Here is a 10,999-nt window from a genome sequence, read left to right on the forward strand (position 1 = left end):
ATTATTAATACTAATCAATGTAATTGATTTCATGTTTTAATAACTTTCAATTAAAAAAGAACATTATGCTGGAGCAGATAGAGTTGCAGAGTTCATATTTCATACGTTTTGAGGAAAATGTTTTCACCCATTATTTTGAAGTTAATATTAAAATGTGGCAAGACAGCAGTACCTGACCAAGGGAATAAAACACGACATTGACAGCACCAGTAAGTTAAACAGAGAAATCTGATTGGGAGAAAAATGTCAGTAGTGTTTACATGGATGGAAAACAGAAGTAGCCCTTTATGTTAAAATTTAATGAATTTAAAACACTTTAGAAGTCTTTTCAGGAAGCCTCTCTGTTTTATGTGGTTAAAAAATGTATAAATGTATTTTACTAGTATTTGTTTTCCGCAATATTGGCAATTTAGCAATAAGCAAAAGCACCTTAAGACAATTTCTTTCATGTCTAAGCATCTGTTCCTTAATGCAACTTTTCGCAATAAAAAAAGCTTGAATAATCAATAATCAAATGTCTATAGTTGCTCTTTTGGAAATTGACGCTTCTTTGGGTCATCGCACCATTCATCAGCGTCTCCCAAAAAAAGAGTAAGGCACGTTTCCGATTTAAGACGATTATTTTTGTCCAGATGATATCACAAGAGGGCGGTATAGACGTCCACCGTTAATCACAGTCACGCCATCATCGCCCAGAACACGGCAAAGGTCAAGAGGAAGATGCTGCTTGAAACTGCAAGAAAACAATGAGAAATATCAAGAGCTTGCTTTCAAATCTTGTGGCTACTTTTGAAAAGAAACATTGTAGTGATATCCTAAATTAAGTTTTCGGCGAGAATTCGGCGGGTCCCGAAGAGTTTTACAGGGGGCATGATATGATAACACATACTTTGTTTTGTTTTTTGAAAGCCTTGTTTTAAGGGGAAAGCATCATAATATGTCAAGAGGGCGCCCTCTAGATGGCCCTATATTGTCTGCGTCATGTCGCATCCTTTTGCCAAAGACGGTTGTGGTATTAAAGTTACTGGCACCCAGTAACAATTCAAGCAACGTTTGAACTTCAGACACGCCTTTGTCGTTGTAGATTGAGCAGGTCAAATACATCCAAACTTGAGGTTTCGTACATCAACCTATATAACTCCTGTTTAAAAAGGCATCATTACAAAAATATGCCCATCGTCCCTGAAATTGTTAAATGAAAAACTCCTGTACTTTGAAGTCAGAAAGTATACTTAGTGGGATAAATTTCGTTTTTACCCAACATTTTCCAAGAAGAGCCTGGGTGTTTTAATATAGTTAGAAGATTATTGACGAACTTTTCACCGAACATCCTTCTGGGAAATCCCCCAAATTCCAAGGTAGAGGCCTGCCGTATACATACCCAGGCTAGGTGCAGCACTGTACGACAGAAGCTGTGATTTCACGCCTTTCCAGTAAACGCTGGCTGGACCCCTCACGATGGTTGCCCTGGAGATGACAAGAATTATCGCAGAGGTTTTTGCTTTTATAGGACAATTTCACGAAGAATTCTGCTTCCGAAGAAATGTGTGTTTTAATGAGCCATAGATTTGTGACAACTAAATACACAGAATAGCTTCAGCAACACTTACTGGAATGCAACAGATCCTTGATCATCGGATGGCGGCATCCACGTTGCAGTTATCTCCCTCTTGGCATTCTTGTTGTTGTGGGACCAGGCTCCCTATCGGACCAATCAGATAAACACGATGGCTCAAACTTTCATAAGCACTCAAGCCCAATAACCAACCGACCGGCTGACTGACTGAAGAACCGAAACACGTCAGTAAAATAAAACTCATCAGCTCGACCACGCAACGAAACAGTCAACTGATTAACACTCGCTTTCTACCGAGGCCGGGCAACGATGTAGAGTGAAAAAATACCGTTAGATTGAAAGGGTTGAAAGTGGAATGGAAATATAATCGATTGGATAAATTTAACTCTAAAATGTCTTGGAAGAATTCCTTCATTAGGTATTGCAAACTATTTGAGGCATATGAAGGCGCCTCTTAGTTTGGGTAAATACAAAAGTCTTCACCAAATCAAACAGCGCCCTCACATTGTGTCTGCCACACTCTGAATATGCTAATGTTTTAATTCCTCCATGGTTGGATGGAGTGAATGTTGTCACTTTCGATTATAAATGAGAGAACAACCACATTTGTGATCACTAAATTTATACGCAAACTAAACCGACCACTAAAGCATGAAAACAATAAGACACCAATAACAAAAGTTTATCGGTTGATAAGCTTCTGATGAGTGAATGGTACAAACATTTTGCTCTGAGGATGAGCACTTGATGGAAATAGCATATTGTGTAAGTCGAGAAATTGAGTAGCTTTCTCACCGCGGCAGAGGTGCAGGCAAGAGCTTGCGATCTTTGAGGAACGTTGCTGAACGCTCCTCGAGCATCCGTCTGAGCCGAGTCTGATTGGCTACTTGCCTAAACGAAGAAACCGGCGAAGGTTACACCCTGATTGGCTGCACGGACTGTCACTGTTGTGACGAAACGAAGGAAAGCTTAGTTTGAATTATGATCATGATGCTAAAGGGTGAAGGTGTGGTCAGCTATAGGTGCGCATGAATAGGGTGAGCTGGAATGGGCTCGATTTGGCTGTGCTTGGCTATAGGCTGGGTTGTACTGGGCTGGACTGGGCTGGGCTGGGTTAAGATGGAATAAGATGGAATGAGAAGGGATGGCCTTGGCTGTGGGGCTGGGCTTGGCTACTCCATAGGTTGGCATGGGAGGCACGGGGTGGGGATGGGCCGGGCGGGGCTGGCCTTGGCTAGGCTGGGCTGGGCTGGATTGCATTAGAGTGGGCTGGACTGAAAAGGGCTGGGATGAACTGGGCAGAGTTGGGCTGGAATGGGTTGGGCTGGACATGACATGTCATTGCCGGCTGTGTGGACATGGCTGGGTGGGCAGGGCCGGGCTGGGCTTGGCTAAGTCAACTGCATGTGTACACTATGTGACATTTCAAACTGACTTTTTGAAGGGGGTCAAGAAGTAAATGGGTTCAATGATATGCCTCGATCAATTATTTTCGACACTGCTCTTAAAATACCCTGTATGGGTTGTCGCGCGGTATATATAGGTGCCATTACTGACTACGATGATGTAAGGTGCAGGGCCAGTGGCTGTGTTGCTAGGATGGTGACCCCCCGGTGACATGCTGGTGCAGACCTCGGGATGGTGCCCTACCGGTGGTCCACTCGGCAAAGCGATGATGCAGTATGGCAGAAGCACTGCCAGGGACACTGTACGAATTGCCACCTTGGACGCTGCAATGTCGCAATTCAAAGGATATCTTTGGAGGTTATTTTACATGGTGAGTCAAAAACAAAGTGACCTGGATCAGTGATTTTTTTCTGGCAAAGCAGAGTGGAACGCGCATAGTGATTACTATTGTCTGACAATGACCATAAATTCGGTTTTGAACAGGCCCGCATAGAAAGATGAAGTCCAGTCTCAGCCCCCCCCCCCTAAAAAAAAGTGATTTTAACGGAGGCCGGGTATCCGGTGAAAAAAATTAGCTTTAAGCATCATCACATCCAGCCTCCCCCCCCCCCCTCGCCCCCTAGGGACGAGAGCCCTGGTTACGCCCATGTTTCATTGTATTTGGAGGACGTATAGGCCCAGGCCTACGTAACACGAAATGACGCCATTATAATTCGCGTTTTCGTATTGGCGCCATGCACCCATGTTAATTTTGATGGTCTGGGTGCCCCCTTCGTCAAAAACATGACGGTTACCTTTTCGAGCCCTGCCTTGATTCTTCCTATTCCCTCCTTATCAGACGAACAAGCTCGAGCCAGTATAATATTGGAAGGGTACCCAAGAAACATGGGTGGGTTACTCAGTGGTCACATTCGATTCGGCGGTGGACGATAGTCTAAAGAAACACCAAAAAGTAAATCGGTATCGTTTGACCAGAATCCCGTCTGTTTTTTCCTCCTTTTGTTTTGTAAGGAATAATAGGGCGTATACACGCGCTTAAAGAACGTGCAGTGTGGTTAACATCATTAAAACAAAGACTGGTAGGGTCGAAATAGCAGGCACGCTAAGCTATTATTAAAAATAATAACCAAATTGACACAGTGGCGTACTGAGCACAAGTTTTCCAAACTTTCCAACAACTAAAATGTATTCAATAGAACCGAAAAGTGCAGAAACAAAGTACAAAAGCTTAAAAACACTTAACTGTTATATAACTGACATACAGATCCTTGTCATTAGATAAGTGGAACTCACATCACGTGACATTCGTTATTGCTCCCACTCACGCCGCGGCTCAAAAAGTATTATAAAATGTGTTGTGGCAGTTGAACGCGTGCAATTACACCAGTAAAAAATGATGTAAGTAGTCTGGTAAAACTATATTGTATAAGGTCATGACATGTCATATGTACATGAACTATGATGCAAATATTAATTATAGTGTCATATGACCTTATACAATGCTTTAATTATACCCCCGCCAAGGAGGTATGTTTTTACCAGCGTTGGTTTGTGTGTGTGTGTACAAACACTGCCTTGTGGGGTACCGGTACAATGGAAGGTGCCCTACAAGGAATGCCCACCGACTTGCGGGGTACCGTTTTGGTCCCCCATAAGTTTTTCATGAAATAGGGGACGAACCTGTATTCACAGGAACGGATTGCCCATCTCTCTTTCGTTAGCGATTGGGCCAGACTCGAGTCCATGAAATGCTGCTGTGGGGGAATCGCCACACCTCCTCCACAGCGAGTGTGTTACCTTCCCAGCATTGAACAATGCCGGTTGAACATTTCCTCCTTTTGTTTTTTAAGGTATAATAGGGCGTGTACTAATGATGTGCATCGGGTCGGGTTGACCAGGTAAAACCGACCCGAAACATTAGAGATATAAAGCGAATCCGAACCGAAACTGATCTTAACTCCCTCAAACCGACCCGACCCAACCCGACAAAAAAAGGGGCAACCGACCCGAACCGACCCGGAAAAAACCCGAAAAAAACGAATACCTTGCTTGGACAAAGTGATCACTTTTTTTTGTGCCTACCCTTACCCACGTGGCAAGAATTCTTGGAGAAACCAAGAAGATGGACAAACCGACCCGACCCAAACCAAAGTCGGTTTCGGGTCAGGTCGGTTTCGGTTTCGGGTCGGGTTTGCACATCATTAGCGTGTACACGCGCTTAAAGAACTTGCAGTGTGGTTAACATCAGAAAAAACAGAGTCTGGTAGGGTCAAAATAGCAGGCCCACTAAGATATTTATTTTAAATAAAAAATAATAACCAAATCGACACAGTGGCGTAGCACAAGTTTTCCGAACTTTCCAACAACTAAAATGTATTCAATAGAACTGAAAAGTGCAGAAACAAAGTACAAAAGGTAATGACATGTCAATATGTACATGAACTATAATGCAAATATTAATTATAGTGTCATACGACCTTATACTTGAACATTGATCTTTTGGAATTGGACACTATGATTAGCTGAACAACATTTTAAGGCGTGTCGACTATCTGTGTCATTTAGTGGCATTAACTGTTCCAACATTGTTCCTTATAAGGCAATAAGCACAAAAGGGACAATATACCCCACAAGTCTCTCTTCGGAAATATTTTTTGTCATTAAGAAAAAGGTTGTTTAAGATTCCAACACAAACAAGGGGGAGCATGCAAAGAAAGGAAAAACGTCTTTCACGCAAGGTTAAAATACATAAAAGATTGTGTGTGCGCGTGTGCCTTATTATGATAGGGGTCTCATTAATATTGATAAAAGCAGAGTGGAGTTTATATACATTCTAAAAACATCAATTGTTCACTTGATATAAGCTATGGATTTTAGGCCAATAATGTTTTATTTAAAGGATAATTTCTTGTTTTTAATACGAATTTGGTGATTTAATTATCACCATTATAGAGTCTCCTATTTATGAAACAAAGAATATCGTGCAAATTTAATAGAGTAGACTTAATATGTGAGTAAATGTGTTTTAGTTTGAAAATGATTTGCTTTCGGTCTTTGCAATTTATGCCTTAATGTGTTACAAGATACACTTTACTCATTGCTAGTATAATGGTATGAGAATCGCGACCGACGCGAGTATGTGGAACACCCAGAACTTTCAATCGGGCCTCTGCAGGGGAGTTGGGCTAGAATCCTTTACGAGGTTTATCTCTCTTCTCAATCTTCAGCTTTTTAATGCAATTTTCATGCTCATTACAGTTAAGGGACTTCATAAGCTCAACATCTTTGTTCGTGTTCTGCTTCAGGGAACATCAAATCCTACAATATGACGCCGTCTTTGAGATTTTCCATTTGGTTTGATTATTAAGATTATCGAGCTGATTTTTTTTTGCGTGAGATGTCATTATTTTCCCTTCCACCACTTGAACTCTGATTTCTCTCCTCATTGTCTAGTCTAACTTGTTTACTTATAGTAGTGTATTATGAGTGTGTTGTGACCAATTAAGGCTGCAAATCAATTTGTCAACATACTGAGCAGATAGCAGATCAGGTGTCACGATATAGACACGTGATCAGGGCTATATAAGCAACCTTCACCCACATACCCACATAGCTACAACTCGTTCTCCCTCGCAACGGCTTCACTCGCTCTTCCCTCACCAGTGCCCTTGGGATCTTTTCTAATATCGAACTTGAAGTCTACCTAGAGTAACGACTACTTGGCAACATACTAGAACACATGCTTCAGAAGGACCTTGCGTCAACTATCTCACTTTGTATCGGTATTGTATTGTATTGCATTGTTTTTATTTCCATTTGTCACAAATTAATATAATGCAAATGTAACAGATTATTTACTACAACAATAACTTAACTTACTAGAATGATAATACATGTACAACACTTCGATCATTTAAACATAAATGGTGACAGATGGGGGAACCAGGAAAAAAGCCTAAGCTTATACAGAGCCTGATCCCGTTAGTGAATAACTTATGAAGTAAACAACAATTATAGATATAATTTAAAACAGTGGTCAATAAATTAATTAATTAATTATTTACTTGGCATAATAGTAGAAAAACTGATGGAAATTGAAATATGCATGTATTTATTTACAATATAACATTGATTATGATGGAGTGTGACTTGTACAAATGCGAATTATGGGTGCACGTAAGCAGGACTTGTGACGTATTGACAGTGTACTTATTGGTGCATTATTTCATATTGATAAGAGTTAATTAAAAATAATTGTAAACAGGACGAATAATGATAAACTGTCATGGTAATAATTGTGATTGGTTTTAGCTGCTTGCGCTGGAATGGCAGCATCAATCTGTATCCTCCCCAGGGAGCTGAGATTGTATTTGGGATGTTTCATTGACCCAATGATCACCGCAGTGGTTTGTAACTTGCCCTCCAGTTCCACCTCTATGGCCCAGATTCGATTCCTGCCCTAGTTGGTTTTCAGTCTTGTAGGACATCAGCCTCGGTCCAAACTTTTGTCCACCGGTATCAGATGAGGGGAATAATCGTCAAAGCGGTTTTTGGCAAGGTATACACCTCCAGAGTTGAAAAATACTGTGGTAGCATTGCAGCAGTGGCAGCTTTTTGGGTGTTATCACCCTTTTTTAACAAAATGTCCATCAAAATGCATGTTAATTACCACTGTACTGTAGGGCGGTATACCTTGCGCATGCGCACTGTAATATTTTATGCCCTGATTAGATACTGACCAAACCCCCAAGCTGATGGCCTATTACCTCATTCCATGTTTTCTTACAAGAAAATTCTGGGGGTTTTCCTCCCATCTCTAAAAGGATTAACTTAAATGTTGCCATTTACAAAGTATTAGAAACAAGAAACAGACTCAGTAAGACTGTTCGCATTTGTTTGTGACGTTCGTCGCTCGTCAACGACAAACAAGACTGGGTATATTACGTAACCATTTCTACAGCGTCTAACACATCGAATTTGTGGCCTCAGCATGGCCTTATTCATGGCAAGGATTTACAAGTAAAAGGTCTTCAATATTCCACAAGGCTTATAATAGATGTAATAAAGTATCAATAATATAGTTTGAATGCATTATTTCGAAGCCACGTAGAGTGATTAAATATACCATTATATTACATGCTGTGGCAGTTGCATGAACTTGCAATAATGTCAGTAAAAAAATATTATAAGTAGTCTGCCAACTGCTGTCAAATACTATATATAGTCAGGTGGCTTAGATCTAATTTTCGTCAAGATCGTGACCGACTGGTCCAAAGCACCAAACCTGGCAGATAGATTCTTATAGACCTAGAGAAGATATTTAGAAGGGGTGACACCTGACATTCTTTTGGGAAGGGTGCCTAATTTGCATGAATCGTTAATCCCTGTCGTGTAATATATTTATTCCCATATTTGGGTATATTTCTTTTTTTTCTTTTTTTGAAAAGTGTATTTTGGGGATTCTACTTACATATCTTTACTTAAATAACATTTTCCAAAGCATATAAGTGACTGAATAATTATGAGGACTTAGTAACGATCCCAAATGGCTACTATTATGCCCTAAAATTGCGCGCATTTACCTTGTCTCCAGATATCATCAATTAGTCTTGCCAAACATCAGCATTGATGAACTTCAAATTCACCAAGGAGCTTACTGGTACAGTTACCCTATTAAAACCTTATGCAAAATCATGTGAACAATGATAACATTGTGATATTTAGCCCAGAAAACAAAAACTGGGAAAAAACGAGGTGCCCATAAATTAGGCTAACAAGTAGGTGAAGGGTTGCCTAACATGGAACTCTGGAACAAGTTCAAGGAAATTCCCAAAATTATTGTTGAGAAAACGTTTTGGCGTAGACAAAATTATTGTAAACAACAATAATCTCTTATTTAGGGGGATTTCGTTGAACTTGTTCAAGTTCCTACCTTACCCTTCCCGTACTAGCCCAATTTACGGACATTACATTTTCTCCCCTTTTTTGTCTTTTGGGCTAAACATCAAGATGTTATAAATGTTCAATTGATTTCCCACTTATTTTTGTTAGGGTAACTATGCCAGTAAGTAAATTTGTGAATTTGAAGCTCATCAATACCCACGTTTGGCGAGACTAGTTGATGATATCTGGAGACAAGGTAAATGCGCGTAACTTTAGGGTAAAATAGTAGCAATTTTGGTTCTTTACTATGTCCTCCTAATTATTCAGTAACTTATATGTTTTACAAAATGTTATTGAAGTAAGAATATGCAAGTAGAATCACCAAAATACACTTTTCAAAAAAAATAAAAAAATAAAAATATACCCAAATATGGGAATAAATATATTACACGGCAGGGATTAACGATTTATGCAAATTAGGCACCCTTCCCAAAAGAATTTCAGGTGTCACCCCTTCTAAATATCTTCTCTAGGACTATAAGAATCTATCTGCCAAGTTTGGTGCTTTGGACCAGTCGGTCACGATTCCGACCATATGCCACCTGACTAATACTAGCCACATGTATTAAGATCATTTTATGTGCTACACACACGATGCATGTTTACGTACATATACCACAACATTTAAGCACGTACTATGCGTATCCGGCCTTGCCATCAGTTCTTTTCAGTATTTATTATCTTTTTTTCTCCGATAAAGAGATAATGATAACTCTAATAATATTTATGCGTGATCATGTTTGGATTCGGGAATTGGCAATAAGCTGTCATAAATTAATAATATCAACCAATCGCCACACTTGGAATCCACGGTCTCATTACATTCCGAGCCCTGCCCTCGATTTTGGGATGGTTCACATGGTCGGGCTTTCCTCACTATACGTAGGGCGATAAAAATCTATTTTCGTTGGTTGTGTTTCTTTTTATTTGTTTGGGGTGTTTGTTTCTTTCTTGTTTGTTTTTGGTAAGGGTGGCAAAAGGCTATCGCGATGTTGACAGTACCATATAATTTATTATCCAAAGTTCAAGTACATACCCATCATGAGTAAGCACAATAGGGACAATAAACCTCATCACAAGTCAGTCTTTAGAAATCTTTTCCCCATTAAGGAAAAGTGATTTTAAGATTTCAACAGAAACAAAGTGGAGCAAAAAGGGAAACAAACGTCTTTCCCACAAGTGTAACATGTATTGAAGGTTGTGAACACGTGTGCCTATGATTTTAAGGGGTCTCATGGGCTAAATGAGTTAGATACATTCTGAAAACATAATTTCTTCACTTGATATAGCTATGGATTTTGGGCCAATAAATAAGACCGTTCGCATTTGTTTGTGACGTTCGTCGCTCGTCAACGACAAACAGGACTGGGTATATTACGTAACCATTTCTACAGCGTATAACACATCGAATTTGTAGCCTCAGCATGGCCTTATTCATGGCAAGGATTTACAAGTAAAAGGTCTTTAATATTTCACAAAGCTTATAATAGATGTAATAAAATATTAATAATATAAATATATTGTGGTATGTTTGCAGTTTTGCTTTTATTTACAGAGGCAACAAACTCATGAGAAATGCAGTGGCTATCATTGTTGATATGCTGTAAGTACATTATGTAATCTCAATTCATTATCAATCGCAATGTTTTGTAATTCCCATCTATCAAATGAAGAGCTTGGGGATCGGACGGGAAATACCGATGTGGGTACTGGGGCAAAGACTGTTCGGTAAATCCTAATACATCATTGGGAGAAATCACTGAACCACGCTTTGTGCACTACTGCAATAGTTTTCCCTAAAAAAAATTTTTAATTTGTAACTGCGCTCACACACAATCATGAGGGCAAATCTGGATGTCTTTTGGTTCACATTTTAAAAAAAAATTGACTTTTAATCAAATTTGACTTGATTAGATTCAATTTGATTGGACTACATTCCATGTCAAGACGCATTTGCCTTTAGTGTAAAAACAGCAAGACTCTAGAAATATTTTAGCAAAGCAACAGATTAAGACGATTTTAAAAAAATCAGATGTCTTGTTTCAGGCGGATTCGTCCTAGCAGTCACTGATG

The 10,999-nt window shown here is 39.6% G+C and overlaps 1 pseudogene; it reads right to left on the reverse strand.

Moving 5' to 3' along the window:
- Window positions 1-280: 280 nt before the first annotated feature.
- On the reverse strand, window positions 281-9,966 carry LOC119736706 (annotated as a pseudogene).
- Between the last annotated feature and the right edge of the window lie 1,033 nt (window positions 9,967-10,999).

This window comes from Patiria miniata, unplaced genomic scaffold, assembly GCF_015706575.1.
Source record: "Patiria miniata isolate m_02_andy unplaced genomic scaffold, ASM1570657v1 HiC_scaffold_3, whole genome shotgun sequence".
Lineage (NCBI taxonomy): Eukaryota > Metazoa > Echinodermata > Asteroidea > Valvatida > Asterinidae > Patiria > Patiria miniata.